The sequence below is a fragment of the Rattus norvegicus genome, chromosome 2 (assembly GCF_021556685.1).
Source record: "Rattus norvegicus strain SHRSP/BbbUtx chromosome 2, alternate assembly SHRSP_T2T, whole genome shotgun sequence".
In the NCBI taxonomy this organism is placed as follows: Eukaryota; Metazoa; Chordata; class Mammalia; order Rodentia; family Muridae; genus Rattus; species Rattus norvegicus.
Window position 1 is genome coordinate 66,128,247 of NC_141535.1, and position 17,046 is coordinate 66,145,292.

The 17,046-nt window shown below is 35.3% G+C and overlaps 1 pseudogene; it reads left to right on the plus strand.

Annotated features, from left to right (window-relative positions):
* The first annotated feature begins 202 nt into the window (after positions 1–202).
* Positions 203–17,046, plus strand: part of Dpp3-ps3 (dipeptidyl peptidase 3, pseudogene 2) — a 28,292-nt pseudogene continuing 11,448 nt past the window's right edge.

Here is a 17,046-nt window from a genome sequence, read left to right on the forward strand (position 1 = left end):
GATGAGCTTATAAAAATTAATTATTTTAAGACACTTTGTAGTTTCATGAACTTTGGAGAGGTTCAAACTTCCTGACATAATCATATATCACCTTAAAGGCTGCTCTACTCTCCTGCCTTAAAGCATGCTGATGGCCCATAAATCCAACTCAAAGGACACTCTGTGGCAGGTTCACTTTTAATGAACTGGTACATGAAAGAGGATGATTCTAGTAGAATGTGTCAGTGGCAAGTCCAAAAGGGTAAGTACTTTTTGCAGGCATCATGATCAATTGTGATAGAAGTGTGACTATCCACACACTAGCAAAATATTTTCCTTGAAGGCAAAAAAAAAATAAATAAATAAAAGATGTAAAACACACTAGAATAAACTATTATTTCTTGAGGAATTAGATGAAATGATTCATATGTATATTAAAAAATTGTTTCACATCACTATGAATGAGTATTTTATATAGAAGACAAAATGAAAGGGACAAACAAGTTCAAGTTGAATTCCCATTATCACTATTTGATTGCTTAATCTGAATTTGTTATTCTGATGACTTATTCTGATTAATTGCTTTCTTGTAGATTTATCCCTCTTTGACTATTTCACATGTGTATACTTTATTTTCTTTACATAACCCTTTGTCTTAGTTAGGGGTTTTACTGCTGTGAACAGACACCATGACCAAGGCAACTCTTATAAGGACATTTAATTGGGTTTGGCTTACAGGTTCAGAGGTTCAGTCCATTATCAAGGCAGAAATACAGTGGCATCAAGGCAGGAAAGGTGCAGGAGGAACTGAGAGTTCTACATATTCATCTCAAGGTATCTAACAGAATACTGGCTTCCAGGCCGCTAGAAGTAGGATCTTAAAGCTCCTGCCCACAGAGACACAGCTACTCCAATAAGGCCACAACTACTCTAAGGCCATGCTTCCAAATAGTGCCACTCCCTAGGCCAATCATATAGAAAACATCACAGCTTTCTACCAGTCTTTGTTCTTCCCACATTTGCTGTCCTTTCTCTCCCCTGCATGTGTGTTTTCCTACAATCACCTCTTTCTTCTTTGGTTTCTGAACAACTGGGTTTGGCCATGACAATCTGTGTGGCCATGAATTTGGAATCATTCATTGCACGTATTGGCCATGAGTGGATATAAAACTATTGAAAATTATTCTTGCCCTTCATAACCTGTGAACAGTTAGTGCAACTAAATAAAGTAGGATACCATGAACCACTGAGTGATTCATGGTTGACTTCTCTGCTTAAGCAAATTAATTCCCCAAGGGCTTCGTCTTTTATTGGCCCAATGAAGGCACGCAAAGCAGCTATGAGTTAGACCATGTATTCAACAACTACTTTGCATGATGAAATTTTCTTACCCATGCCCTTCCCTCTCATTGCATTTGTTCCCTTTTTCTTCATCATGTTTTGTGAACTTTACATGGGATGTGATGAATTTCTTTTTAATACATCACTACTAAACTGTCACTTATTCAGAGCATGGTAAGTAGTTGTGAATCTCTCAATTCACCATCCTCATGCAATGAAAAGATATGCATCTATGATTGAGGGTAATCTTTCTCTATGGGTGTAAACATAAATATTTAGAAAGTGGTTTAGCCTCATGCCAATTCAGTCAAATAAGAGTCATCAACTCACCTCTAGGACTGATGATCTCCCTCAAGCTAATATATTTTGACAAGATTTACTAAACCAGGAAAGGCTTATTGCCCATCGAGAAGGTCACAGAGATCCAATATGAGCTGATATTTAACCCATAACAGTGGTGCCACTACTGTACCAGTGAGAACATTTTTGAGATGTAATACCACTAATGATGCCAGTATTATATTCCAGTTGCACATTTTTCTTTATTAATCATTTTATTTATATTTCAAATGTTGTCCCCTTCCCACCCTTCCCTCTGCAAAGTCCCACCCCACCACCTCCCCTTTTCCTCTAAGAGGGTACTCCTCTACCCACTCACCCACTCCTCACCCCTCTATCATCCCCCCTTCTCTGGGGAAACAAGCCTCCACAATACCAAGCAAGTCCCCTTCTACTGATGCCAGATAAAGCAGTCCATCTGCTACGTATGTAGCAGGAGCCCAGGACCCACTCATATATACTCTTTCATTGGTGGTTTAGTCCCTGGGTGCTCTGAGGTGTCTGGATACTTGATATTGTTATTCTTCCTATGGGATTGCAAACCACTTCAGTTCCTTCTGTCCTTTCCTATTTCCCCCATCAGGGTCCACGTGCTCAGTCTGATGGTTGGATATAAGCATCCGCATCTGTATTGGTCAGGCTCTGGCAGAGCTTTTCAGGTGACAGCTATATCAGGCTCCTGTCTGCAAACACTTCTTAGTATGTGCGATAGTGTCAGGGTTTGGTGTGTGCAGATGGGATGGATCCCAGGTTTGGCAGTCTCTAGATTGCCTTTCTTTCAGTCACTGCTCCATGTTTTTGTCCCTGTGTTTTCTTTAGACAGGGACAATTCTGGGATTTTGAGATGGGTGTGTGGCCCCATATGCAACTAGGGACCATATCTGTCTACTGAGGGTCATCTCTTCAGGTTCTATCTCACCACTGTTGGGTATTTTGGATAATGACATCCCCATTTGGGTCCTGGGAGTCACTTGCACATAGTTGCACAATTAATCAGAAAAAATGTATAGTTTAAAATATTTATAGGTTTATAATATTTCATCTATAAATGGTTTATTTTGAATATTAATTTATGCATTAATATTCTAGAATAAATTTGCTGGCTTTTGCAACAGAGCTATAGTGAACATGAATGACAAAATATATGTATAATAAGTCTGTGTATATGTTTAGAAGTAGTAGATCTGAATTATATGGAAGTGTCATATTTAGATTTTAAGTAATCTAGACTTAATTTCATTTTGATTATTCTCTTTATTAGTGTACAAGGATTGTAATTTTCCAACCGCCTCTCCATCATGATATTTGATTTAATAGAGCCATCCTGACCAGGGAAACAAGAAGTTCTAAGAAGTTTGAATTTCACTTCTGTCATGGATAATAATAATGTTGGAAACTTAAAAATATACTCATCATTAATATTTCTTTTTATTGACAATATTTAATATGATAGGATATGTTCTAGTTATGATTTTCTCTCATTCATTACCTGCCAGATCCTCTCTACTGCCCCATGAATACAACTCCACAGTTTCCTTTACCTTCTCTTTAGAAAACATTACCAGGAAAATATTAGTTGATAGCCAACAGCTACTGATTATTAGTCATTAAATCACAACAAAGTGAAGTTTTCATTTTGTTTTTACTTTTTCATCTTCATGAGGATTGCATCACAAAACTTGTAAATTGGACAAGATGATGTTTCCCTATTTTGTAAAAGACAAAACTGATGGAGTTCTTAGGAAAAAAAGTTGCTCTACAGCTTGGTAGATTGGAGTCATTTAGAAAAATCAATGAATAATTTCTAATTATATTCTACTACTCTCAAAGATTTCTGAAACGTCCAGTACTCATCAGTGAGACTTCATCTGGCACCTGGTAGGACCACGTGCAGGGACAACAGCCAGATATTTTGCAGAGAGATTTTGGAGCTAAGGAAAATTTCTGGAAGAAACAATGAAAAATTATAGGAATCAAAGGTCTGAAGGATACCAAAAGAACATTGTCCATTGAAATAACGAATCAGGCTCACCTGAGCTAACAGAAACTAAAAAGGAATTCAAGACCTGCATGGGTCTTCACAAGGTTTTCCATGAACATGTTATAACCATTAGCTTCCTGTTTTTGTGGGACTCCTAACAATGAGTGCAATGGGTCTCTCACTGTTTGTTTGTGTAACATATTTTTATTGAATGTTTTTTATTTGCATTTTTAATTTATCCACTTCCTGATTTCCCCTCCAAAAACCCACTGTCTCCTCCTGCTTCTCTAAAGATGTTCCCCAACCCAAACACTCACTCCCTCTACCCTTCCTGCCCTGATATTTCCCTATACTGGGGCAACGAGCCTTGACAGGAACAAGGGTCTCTCCTCCCGGTGATGCCAGACAAGGCCATCCTCTGCTACATACAAAGCTGGTCCATTATTATGTACTCTTGGGATGGTGATTTAGTTTGTGGGAGCAGTGGGGGGGTCTGGTTGGTTGATATTGTTGCTCTTCTTACGGGGTCACAAATACCATTATCTCCTTTAGTCCTTTCTCTAACTCCTCCATTGGGGACCTCGTTCTCAGTTCAGTGGTTGGCTGCAAGCATCCGCCTCTATCTTTGTCAGGATCTAGCAAAGCTTCCACTTCCCAGAAGACAGCTGTATCAGATTAATGTTAGCATGCACTTCTTGGCATCCTCAATATTTTCCAGGTTTGGTGCGTGTATATGGACTGTATTCCCAGGTGGGACAGTCTCTGGATGGCCTTTTCTTCAGTCTCTGTCCCACATTTTGTCTGCATATTTCCTCCTGTGAGTATTTTTGTTACACATTCTAAGAAGCATCAACAATTTGGTCTTCCTTTTTCTTGAGTTTCACATGGTCCATGAAATTGTATATTGGATAGTCCAAGCTTTTGGGCTAATATCCACTTATCAGTGAGTGCAGTCCATATGTGATTGGGTTACCTCACTCAGGATCATATTTTCTAGTTCCACTCTTCTGCCTAAGTATTTCATGAAACATTGTTTATAATAGTTGAGTAGTACTCCATTGTGAAAATGTACCATATTTTCTGTATCCATTCCACTGTTGAAGGACATTTGGGTTCTTTCCAGCTTCTGACTATTATAAATAAGGCTGCTATAAACATAGTAAACCACGTGTCCTTGTAATATTTTAGAGTATCGCTTGGGTATGTGCCCAGGAGAGGTATAGTTGGGTTTTCAGGTAATACTATGTCCAATTTTCTAAGAAACTGCCAGACTGAATTCCAGAGAGGTTGTTCCGGTTTGCAAGCTCAACAATGAAGGAGTGTCCTCTTTCTCCATATCCTTGCTAGCATCTACTGTCACTGTGTCAGGTGGAATCTCAGGGTGTTTTTGATTTGCATTTCCATTATACCTAAGGATTTTGAACATTTCTTTAGGTGCTTCACAGCCATTCAATATTCCTCAGCTGAGAATTCTGTGTTTAGCTCTGTGCCCCAGTTTTCAATAGGGATATTTCTTCTCTGGAGACCAACTTTTTGAGTTCTTTTTATATATTAGATATTAGCCTTCTATCAGATGTAGGATTGGTAAAGACCTTTTCCCAATCCGTTGGGTGTCGTTTTGTCCTAATGACAGTATCCTTTGCCTTACAGAAGATTTGCAATTTTATGAGGTCCCATTTGTTGAATCTTGATCTTAGAGCATAAACCATTAGTGTTCTGTTCAGGAAATTTTTCTGAATGCCCACGTGTTTGAGGCACTTTCCCACTTCTTCTATTAGTTTGAGTGTATCTGGTTTTATGTGGAGGTCCTTGGTCCACTTAGACTTAAGCTTTGTACAGGGCAATAAGAATGGGTCAACTTGCATTCTTCTACATGCTGACTGCCACTTGAACCAGCACCATTTGTTGAAAATGCTGCCCTTTTTCCACTGTGTGGTTTTAGCTCCTTTGTCAAAGATCAAGTGACCATTGGTATGTTGGTTCATTTCTGGGTCTTCAATTTTATTTCATTGATCTACCTGCCTGTCTCTGTACAAAAACTATATAGGTTTGATTAATATTTCTCTGTAATACAACTTGAGTTTAGGGCTGGTAATTTGCCTAGAAGTTCTCTTACTGTTGAAAACAATTTTTGCTATCCTGTGTGTTTTGTTATTCCAAATGAAGTTCCAAATTGCTCTTTCTAATTCTGTGAAGAATTGAGTGGGAAATTTGATGGGGATTACATTGAATCTGTAGATTGCATTCTGCAAGATGGCCGTTTTTAATGTATTAATCCTGTCAATTCATTAGCATGGGAGATCTTTCCAACTTCTGAGATCTTCAATTTCTTTTGCAATAGACTTGAAATTCTTGTCATACAGCTCTTTCACTTGCTTGGTTAGAGTCACACCAAGGTATTTATATTATCTATGAGTATTGTGAAGGGTGTCATTTCCCTAATTTCTTTCTCATCCTGTTTATCCTTTAAGTAGAGGAAGGTTACTGATTTTATTTTTAGCCAATTGGCTGAAGTAGTTTATCAGGTTTAGGAGTTCTTTGGTGGAATTATAGGGTCACATCAGTATACTATCATACCATATGCAAATTTTGCCTGTTCTTGAGGTACTTTTCTTCCTACTTGGTTTTCTTGTTCAGTTTGGATTGAATGCCTTTTTGCCTTGTCTTATTTTATCCTGTTTTGTTCTGTTTGGGTGTGATGAATGGCTGTAGTTTTCTGAAAATGAATTAAGGCAGATCATATCTGGAGAAGAGAGAAGATGAGGTGAAGAGAAACTGTTTTTGATGTATTAATGATTAAATGTGTTACATTAAATCAGTTTCAATTTTAAAAGTTATAAAATATAATCAAGATTCAAGAGCTTATATTTAAATTATTTATTCAATCTTTTCTCTTAGTAAATAATTATTGTTAATCTTGATTCAATTTTATATAATAAACTATATTTCTTATATATAGTGAAAATATGTTATATTTCTCCATGCAATGTTAAGACTTATTCATTATGTATTATTATAAGTATAAAATCAGAAGAATTAGTGCTGCCTATGAATAGTTATTAAGAATATTTCAAAAATCTGAATAAAATACAATGTGGTTAATTTTAATATTTGATATAACTTAGGAGTGGAAAATTTTATCTTTTCTCAGAAAGTAAAATCTCCTCACATAACTATTCCAAGATTTTTGTATATACTTTCCTAGCACTCAACCTAGTACTTTTCAAATATTCTGTAGAATAATATATATTCTCTAGCAAAGTATTAAAGATCAAAGATCAAGGAGTAAACACAGGAAGAGAGGAATCAATTCCCAGGTGAACTGCACAATAATATTCACTCCATCTGCTTCTAAAACTGAACAATACCAGGTGTTCTAACAGGGACACAGCTATAAAGAAACCTGAAATTCTGTTATTATGTGACGTTTCAAATGGCGGCCAGTGCTTTTGCTCAACTGAATTGGTTCAGTGCATGTTGATACTTTACAAATGCTTCTAAAAATAGTTTATATCCTTTGTTTATATCATAGGTGTTACTTTTGATTGCTTTTTAAAAATACTGATATTTATCAGTGGATTGATATTAATTTTAAACATACCTTTATTGCATTACTTTCATCTTAAATTGTAGCACATGAATATCAATACTATAATAAGTATCATGAATATAAAAGCAAGTTAACAAAGTTAGTTTGTGAGTGGATTGCAGTCATAGCATGATAAGGATTAGTGGATATTGATTAATTTTCAGTATCTAAATTTTTAAGAAATTATAAATGCCTCTTTAGTTGAAAAAGAGAGGTGATGCTTTATATATTATTTCATTCTCTCCACTATTTTCTTATTGTCTTACATGAATGAAGTAAAAAAAAATTAAATAATGTCTAATAGAATAGAGTATGAATATGCTATAGTGAAGATTCTGTTCTATGTTGGTTACAGCCAGAGCTGGCACTGACACACTACACACTGATGATCTGCCAAAACCTTTCAATTAATTAAATCACTATATTTGGCTCTGTCTCTGGTGGGTTGACTGCTTATCCCAAGCAGGTGTTGATGGATTAGGACATTTCTCTATGTTTGATTCCTGATTAAATTTGGACAAAGAATATGACAGCTGTCATGTCTCTACTCTCCACAAGCCTTTCCTCATATCAGAATTTGCAGAGTATACCACATAAGACAAGGATGAGGGACTGACAGCCAGTTTCTATAAGTAACTCAATGTATAAAGCTTAAAACAAAACAGTTAAAATTTTAACTGTTGGTTACTATAGGAGCCATTAAAATAAAAAATATACAATGTTCATTCGAGAAAGATTTAAAAACATCTTGAGACCATTATTTTTTCAATCACCGGTTATTTTATCTGCATGATAGTTAAATTATTCTTTGGCCTCTGTGACTCACTCTCAAGTTACACACTTGATGTTCAATGCGTATTTAATAATAGTTCAGTATTTATTGCTGTTAAGCTTTCCTTGTGAAGGTTTTCTCTCTAGAAACCAGTGCATGAGCATCTGAACATCATAAAACTAGGTAGATTCTTTTATTTATAGTAAATAAATAAATTAAGCATATGAAGTTTTATTAGGAAAATTTTGTTGTACAATAAAAAAAATTTAAATGAATCTTGTTGTTTCTCCTTGTAGTAATTTGAAAGGGAATGCACCGACCCCATAGAGTCAGCATTTAAATATTGGTTCCTAACTGATAGAAGTATTTGGGAAGAAATAGGATATTTGGTATTGTGGAAGGCTTCAAGATTTCCAAAGCTCAGGCCATTCCCAGTTAGCTTTCTCTGTTTCAGGGATGTGGGTCACATGAGAGTTTATACTATAGCTACAGTGTCTTTCTGACTTCTTGCCTGCTGCCACGCCCACACCTCGATTGTTTGGACTCACTCTCTGAAATTGAGCTCCAAACACTTTTTATTGTCTTGAACTTGTCTTGGTCATGGTCACATTGTCTTATCAAAGCAAAGGAAATGTATATATTTCCTTTTTAATAGTCAAGCATAAAACAATTTATAAGAATATATATACGGCCAGAATACAGCAAATACAGAGGCGAATGCCAGCAGCAAACTACTGAACTGAGAATAGGACCCCCGTTGAAGGAATCAGAGAAAGAACTGAAAGAGCTTGAAGGGGCTCGAGACCCCATATGTACAACAATGCCAAGCAACCAGAGCTTCCAGGGACTAAGCCACTACCTAAAGACTATACATGGACTGACCCTGGACTCTGACCTCATAGGTAGCAATGAATATCCTAGTAAGAGCACCAGTGGAAGGGGAAGCCCTGGGTCCTGCTAAGACTGAACCCCCAGTGAACTAGACTGTTGGGGGGAGGGGGACAATGGGGGAAGGGTGGGGAGGGGAACACCGATAAGAAAGAGGAGGGGGGAGGGGGATGTTTGCCCGGAAACCGGGAAAGGGAATAACACTCGAAATGTATATAAGAAATACTCAAGTTAATAAAAAAAATAAATAAATAAATAAAGAATATACACACACACACACACACACACACACACACACACACATTTATGGAAGTACACATGATCTTTCTGCTTTTATTTTTAGAACCAAATGCTTGCCTGCCTTTGTAGCAAGTAAAATCCAAATCAATTAATTTTTCTCATATTAACTGTACTCAGAGATGAACAAAGCAGAGCTATTGATTACACAAGTGAGACATTTTCCTTGTGTAGGTGTGTGTGTGTGTGTGCGTGTGTGTGTGTATGTGTGTGTGCATGTATGTGTGTGTATCTGTGTGTGTATATGTGTGTATGTGTGTGTGTATCTGTGTGTATGTGTGTATGTGTGTGTATGTGTGTGTATGTGTGTATGTGTGTATGTGTGTGTGTGTAGTGTGTATATGTTTGTGTGTGTGTGTTTCTTGGTGTCAATGTGCCACATATTATATACAATATATTTATATATATATATATATATATATTCTCTTTCACTGTGTATTTCAGTGTGTGTGTCTTTGTCAGTATTTATATGTGTGTTTGTTTTTGTCTATGTGTGTTTGTCTCTTTTTCTGTGTCTATCTATCTGTCTGTCTCTTTCTGTGCATGTGTATTTTTGTCTATCTGTCTCTCTCTTCTCTCTGTGTATTTCCACCTTTCGTCTTTTATCTTTCACTCAGCTCCTTGAGTATACACTGTGCTGATTATTGTATAAATCCTCATGATTCTAACATCTGCATTAAAATTGGTTGAAAATTTATGTAAGTAAATACATGAGTATGTAAACTCTGATTTTGCAAAATTTAAAATAGACAAGGAAGTAATGCTTTAAATTCTTTGAGGATGATATCCTGGTAAGAAGTTCTTTCAGGGAAACAATACAAAATAGCATTCAAATGTTTCTCTCATACATTTCTTGGTAGAGGATTTAGATGCAAATAAGTATGAGATCTTAGAAGATCTTAGAAGATTCTTGCCAGACTCAATATTTCGCTTTCCAAAGAAGGCAAGCAGCCACACAAATTATCCAGGATTGGTGATGAAAAATAACAATCCAGGACTCGTTCAAGGCCCTGTAATTGGAATAAATCCACTTTAATCCTTTAATAAGGATCTACTGGAGAACAAATCTGATGCTAGTATCCATCGTAATTCCAACAGCAATTGTGTACATTAAAGTGTAAGCCTTTTTTAAACCTGGTGGTCAGGTTTCTTCTTCACAATGACCATGGAGATGGTCTCCCACTGTTTACTGTGTGGACATAGAAATAATATCTTACTTCTTCTTACATTTGTAGTTTTGTTTGTTTAATGCTTTTTTTCCCTGCCTATATTTTCGGTTAAATAGTATGCGTGTTATACAACAGTAAAGCGAACACATGGGAATTCTGTCCTTATACAGTTTATGCTTTAGATGATAATTTTCTTCCATAATATTCTTTTTAAGTTGTGCTATAATCATCTGCACCTAAATATAAACAACCCTTGCCTATGTTTCTAACAATATAATGCCATTTATTTTAAATCAAATTTTCTATAGTCAGAAGATATTGTCATTTTTCTGACCTCCTATTAGCTCCTCAACCTGATGGCATACCAATTCCACCCACTACATCTTTAACAAACTGATGTTTTTCACAGTTCATAAAGTGACTTCTATTTTCAAAATGTAATAAATAACTTTTCAGTTCAACTATCACTTGACCTTCCTGCATTATTTAATCTGTGATCCATTAATTTTTTTCTTCAGAGTGGCCTTGCTTACCTTCTGTGACATTATTCTCTACTATCTTATTTTTTATCCTTTGGTGATTCAACTTAGTATTACACTGTAATTTATTTGACTTTGTCTATTCTATCAGATAAATGTTTCAGTCCAAGGACCTCTTCTTCTACTCAATTTTCTCATCTTAAATTAGGATCAGTTTTCTGTCTCCATAACCCATCTTTTGCTACCCATAGCATTCTGCCCATCTCCATTACTTCCCCAATCACTGTTTTGAGATTATTTTTCTTTCTTTCTTGTTTCATTTTTTCCAAATCAGCATTGTGAAATATTGAGCAATATCATGATTTTAACCAAGATTATAGTATTAATTACAGATATCTGTGTACATGTTAAACTCCCAGGAACTTGGATTCTAAATATAATCTAAAAATTAAAAAAAATATTGAATGAGGAACATTACCCCATTTGTAGTATACATTTACTTCTTTTTATCATTATGTTCTCTCATTCCTTAATTTCAAGTATTTCCTGAACCGTGACTCTTGGCATTACTCAAAATAAACCCAGAAGTATGACAATAACGTGAGTTTATATCTTGGTTTTTATGACACAATGTTTTTACACTCTTCTTCAACATGATCTGATGCATAATCCAGAGCCTGGAGAACACATATGAAATCTATGATCGTATAGGATCTCAATTTAAGTTATTTCTATAATTCCAGAATTTACAATTGACACAGTTATACTCATTCACCATGTTTGGTAACTCACAAGGTCTCCATTGACTACAAGAATCCTACATGGATATTTTATAACAGGAATGCACTTGGAATATGTTCTATTAGTCTCTTCCTGAGACAAGTACAGTTTACAGAATTCAGGACAAAAACCTGAAGAATGTAATAATGATTATCTCTTAATATTCTTAATTAACTTTCTTTTCTGGCTTATGCAGAAGAAAATGTTGGTGAATTGTTTACAAAGATGACTGTACATGTAGTTTCTATTTCATCTGTACCTCGGTTCCTCATGCAAATTAACACATTCTGAGGTACTCAGATATATCTATTTATGTGGGTCCTGTTTCTACAGTTATTGGTTATTGTGGTGGTTTGAATATGCTAGGCCATGGAGTAGTACTGTTAGGATCTATAGCATTGTTGAAGTAGGTGAGACACTGTGGGCTTTAATATCCTTGTCTGTCTTCTCTGGAAGCCAGTCTTCCATTAGCAGCCTTTAGATGAAGATGTAGAACTCTAAGCTCGAACTGCACTATACTTGCCAAATGCTGCCATACTCCTGCCTTGACAATAATGGACTGAACCTCTGACCCTGTAAACCAGCCCCAATTAAATGTTGTCCTTTATAAGACTCGCCTTGCTCATGGTGTCTATTCACAGCAGTAAAGCCCTAACTGAGACAAACCCTAAGACTGTCTTTCTTGTTTTTGCATTCCTATTTCCCTTTCCTTAATAATATCCCAAGCTCTTTTCTTCAAGTGTCAAGGACAGCAGTGTGATTCTACTCATCATTCATTCTGAGTTATGTGTCAGCTCTATACTTCTAAGTACAGTTTAGTCTGCATGGACTGAGATCACATGGCTTTTCTGTGATGCACAGTGCCTCAAAACTCTGATGAGACACTATAGATGTGGCTCAGTGAGCAGGGTGGAAACAATTTATAGAAATACTTATAGGTATTTTTGTTGCTGGAGTATGTAGAATGAAAATGAAACTACACATAAAGGAAAATCCTGCCAGGACCCTGAACTTCCTGTAGTCTACAGCTGTGGATATATTAGGTTGCTTATATTAAGGTAATAAACAAAATACTGTTTGAAGCATGTCTAAACTTAAAAAACATACAAGGGTATTGCTATAGAATCAATATTCTACCAAATACTTTATATTTTTATTAAGATCTAATGTTTGGAAAAATATAAGACCGAGTTAAAATCTGTATTTTCTATGTGTAAGTCTAATAGCTCAATCATACTATAGGCACATAGAACTTTTGACGAAAATTATACTATTCATTCAAGAACTACTTTATAAAATAAAAGAGTCCTTGACTTGATACCTTCACTAGAGTTTACAGAAAATGTTGAGCAGCAATATCATGAACAAATTCTAAAATTTAAATTATATGTAAGCATCAAAACTCTGCACTATTACTAAATGAATGTGATGTTATGTGAATTCATTCAGTTTAGTCTTGAAGGTGTAAGAACTTTGCTAAATGAACCAAAACACATGTTGCTGCTAAATTATCTTTCCTCAAATGGACAAAATTTGTGTTCCAGTTATATACTCCCTATAACCAGCTGACATAGAAGAGAAAACATAAGCCTGGTATGAAAATATAAAATGTATGATGATTCAGGAAAGCCTTCTGAACAATAGTTGTAGTTTTACAGCATCTTTGGGGAATCCTCCTTAAAGGAAATGCTGCTAGTGAACAGACTAGATTATAAATTGTATATGGTTCCTATCTCCTGTAACATCTCTCAGCTATATTTACACAAATAAGATGTTACCATATGGACAATCTGGGAAGTAACTAGATATGCAAATATGCACATCAAATACTTAAAATAATGCTTGTTACTTTTTAGCCATGTAGTGTAAGGTTGCCACTGTTATCTATTATGATTTATGCTTCTTTTAAGTTGTACTATATGTGTATGGAACATGTCTGTGTAGTCAAAAGTGATAAACCAAGAGTACTGACCAGTTCCTTCAGAATAGTCTTTCTATCTGTAATAAAGTTGAGTCAGATATACTGGTTTGAGGATAGGGCAAATACTTTGGGGTCCTTGAAAAAGTTATGTAATTTAGATTATTTCTGATATAAAGAAATGTGATTTTGCTCTTCTTCCCTCATGCCCTCTTGTTCTCTTACTCTCTTGCTCTCTTGCTCTCTTGTTCTCTTGCTCTTACCCTCTTCCCCCTTTGACCTTTCTCTTTCCATTCCCCTACCCCCTTCTCTACACATGCTCATAGCCAGCCTCTCCTCTACTCCTCCACTCTATTTTTCTACCTCTCTTTCTTTCTCTTTCTCTGTCTCTCTGTCTGTCTCTCTGTCTGTCTCTCTGTCTCTGTCTCTCTGTCTCTCACTGTCTCTCTCTTTCTCTCTATCTCTCTCTCTCGCTCTCTTTCTCTGCCTTTCTCTGTTTCTCTGCCCTACTACCCTCTTAATTCCCTCCCCATGCCCTGAACAAACTCTATTCTATACTTTAAAAGATGTGAATTTATTAAAGGTTATATATATATACATATATATATATATATATATATATATATATATATATATATATGACTTGCCTTGTCTGCTCAGTTTTCACACTGGAAAAAATGTACATGATACTTAAATATTAGCATTGTCCTATTATTTGTAATTTATAAATAAACAATGACAAAATTTTGTAAGTTCATTTAAGCTGGTTTAGTATGCATAGCCAAAATTCCAGCATGGAGTGCTTTTAAGAATAAGGGATGAATCAATTTTGTACCTTTTTTCTGTCTTGGGTTCACAAAATGCATTATCCACAGCCTCATAAAGTGTCAAAAAGAAGACAAAAACAAATACAAAAAGAGAAGTGCCATGCATTTTGAATTAAACCAACAAAGAATAACTAAAAACTGTCATCCTTTAAAAACCCCATTATGAAACAAGAATTCACAACAGAGCTAGAAACGTCAGCTGCAAAGAATAAATTTCTTTGCTCTTGTCAATGTAACAAAAGACCTAAAGTATTGTTTTGAGTACATTCAATCTTTTCATATTTAAAAATATCTCAATGGCTGAAAAAATTACTATTATCCTAATTTAAAAGCATATTAAACATACACCTTTTGTGCTCTCATTTTATTGATAACCCACAGGCATTTCACATATCTTTGGATTTTTGACAGGCATTGTTAATAGTAAAAATAACCTGTTGGTTTTAAGAGGCTTCAAAAACACTTCCCCTTTTTTCTGAATAAAAGATATGTTGCTGGAACATATTCTTTTCTGTCATGATTTTCTATTTTCTGGTATATATAATAAACTATTGAGATGCCTTTCACCTTTTTATACACATGAGAGGGTACATTTGCACAGAAACATGCTGAGGAAAACGGCAAAGGGGAAAACTGTGACAATCTGCTTGGAGTGACACTAACGCTGTCTTTCCATGACATGGCTACTTTAACTAATTAATTTAAATTGTCATTCATTGCCAATAATACTCTTAATGGGAATAAATTCACTTTAAAGATGTTTGTGGGTTTAATTTTGTTACTTGGCCAGAAATATCCTGATAGATACTTCAAATTCATGTGGGGGCCACCCTTATTATACTATTCCAAGCTTCTCTTATGGTAGCAGTGTGAGTTCTTGGCCACCTATAGACACCGGCCTGATGATCCAGGTGCCTTATGACCTACACATATACAGATGATTGTCATGACATGAACCGGTAGGCATAAGGAGCATTTGCTATAGACAGAAGATAATAATTTTGTGTGCATATAGATACGACTAGGTTACATCCAGTAGGGTAAGCTTTGATTTTAGGGATCACTACATTTCAGAAATACCTTAGTAGAAACCAATGTGGCAAAAGTTGATTACTGCTTATTTAATAAATACTGTACCATAGAAAAAAGTTTATCATGGCAGGGAAGACAGGCTTTGTTAGGTTAAGATGCACTATCACAGGGACTCTGAGCAGACGTATATCCTGATGAACATGGAAACTCTCTTTAGCATCCAAAGATGGTCAAAGAAACTTCATATGTATGGAATTTTAATTTCTTAAGTCACATTCTGTTTAATTTTTAGAATGTTAAATTTTTAGGTTAAATTGTACTATTGTACCCATTGTAATTCTGAGGAATATCAAATAGCTTTATAACAAATTGCCTTTTCCAGTACAAATATTAACTTAAATAAGTAACACATACTGACAGTTATTAATTTATCAACACATTGAAGACAATTTTTAAGAGTATCAAGATAGCTCCCAAGTTAAGACTCAGTCATGTAAAGTACCTTCCAGCCTTATAATCTGAGTTCATTCCACAATTCATACATAGTAGAAAAAGAATACAAAATTCTACAAGTTGTCCTTTGACCCATAGACAAACACATGCACATAAACAAGATAAAAAAGGTCACATTTTTCTAAAATTATAATTATTGAAAGAGCTTGTTACTGTTTACAAATCTGTCCCCTATCTTGTCAGATTTAACTAAATGCCAGGTTTTTGGATTATTTTTCTCATTCTGATTAGCTTATTGAAATTCTTTCATTAAATACAATAAGCAGAACAACACCTATTCCTTGCCACAACTCACTGTTTTCTGGCTGACATGTTTATAAGACTAAATGCAATTAGAAATGATTCTTTCCAATCCTGACCCTGAGTACCAGTATGCACCCATGGTTCTTCCAAATTACTCTTGGTATTTCTTTCCCCTTTCTAGGAATTCTGAAACCAGTTTGAGTTCCTTTCTCTTCCTTCTGAATATGATCCCTTATAGCATTCAGTTCATGTATCCAGTTAATGGTTTTATAACAAATTACAGGAATTCTTTATTTTACTCTAAGTTTGGATGACTTACTTTCTTGGTTTATTCATCTTTCATAATAGTCAGCTATATCTGGATTTTATGATATTTGACAATAATTTTTCTATAACTTAAAATGTTTATGCTGTGATGGACTACATTGGTCCATATTATTTTGCCTCAACTGAGCTTGTAAAACTATAGTTTTAATTCATATGTAATTATCTCACCTTTCTCCCATCCTTTTCTATGCCTCTGAATGCCTCTCAAATTGAAAACTGCTTTTTCTGTTTTTATTACACACACACACACACACACACACACACACACACAAACACACACACACACACCATGCATGCATAAATATGTAAATACAAAAAGCTTAGTATGTTTTCCTTTATGTATATGTATAGTTGCATAGTTTTAGGGCTAAGCACTAGGCACCTAGAAAGAAATTAGTGGGCTCATCTCTGGTAGACAGTAATTCCCTTAGCAATTCTTATTATATGCTGTTGTATTTGTTCATTCAAACATGTCAAAAGTTCATTAAGCCAGTTAAAGTTATGAAAACCTTTCAGCCCCACCCCTTGAATGTTGAATCCTGTTAAAAATTAAAAGCCATGTCGGGGAGGAG